This window comes from Rhincodon typus, chromosome 2 (assembly GCF_021869965.1).
Source record: "Rhincodon typus isolate 14 chromosome 2, sRhiTyp1.1, whole genome shotgun sequence".
Classification (NCBI taxonomy): domain Eukaryota; kingdom Metazoa; phylum Chordata; class Chondrichthyes; order Orectolobiformes; family Rhincodontidae; genus Rhincodon; species Rhincodon typus.
The window spans coordinates 67,129,180-67,129,745 of NC_063333.1; the positions used below are offsets into that span (position 1 = coordinate 67,129,180).

At 35.2% G+C, this 566-nt stretch overlaps 1 non-coding gene across 1 annotated transcript; it reads right to left on the reverse strand.

The window, feature by feature from the left end:
• Positions 1 to 270: 270 nt before the first annotated feature.
• LOC125487377 lies at positions 271 to 339 on the reverse strand. The gene has a single exon (XR_007265854.1). It is a non-coding gene; the product is annotated as a small nucleolar RNA SNORD123 (small nucleolar RNA).
• Positions 340 to 566: the final 227 nt, after the last annotated feature.

The window sequence follows — 566 nt, forward strand, 5'->3', positions numbered from 1 at the left end:
ATGAATGACATTTTCCCAAGAAACATTCAGCTCTTGATGGAAAGACATACAAGAAACGTAAAGTTGATTATTTCCAGGGCATGTTTATTTAATGTGTGTAAAATATTTTTTCTACACTGGGGAGTGTTGGGATTGCAAATTTAATTCCTTGTTGTCTTAAAGGATGTCATCATCTTCTAGATTTCCAAGAATCTTGTGAAATGGAGACATTAAAAATTTACAATTACCGAACTGATAAATATACCAGTACAAGTGTAGACAGAAACTGAATGTGAATCAGGAAATGGATGGCATCTTAACTTTAGATGATTTCAGATCCCTTAAATCATCATTTTCACAAATAAATACAACACTCTCCAACATAACTAATGTGGTCCTCTTTGACATCAGTGTTAACAAAATGTTTCAACTTTATTCCATATCAACAAGCAAAACACTAATTTAAATAGATTCTCACATGCAGTAAGAATGTATATACTGGCATGGTTGCTCAGTGGTTAGCACTGCTGCCTCACAGTGCCAGGGACCTGGGTTTGATTCTACCCTCGGGTGACTGTCTAGTGAAA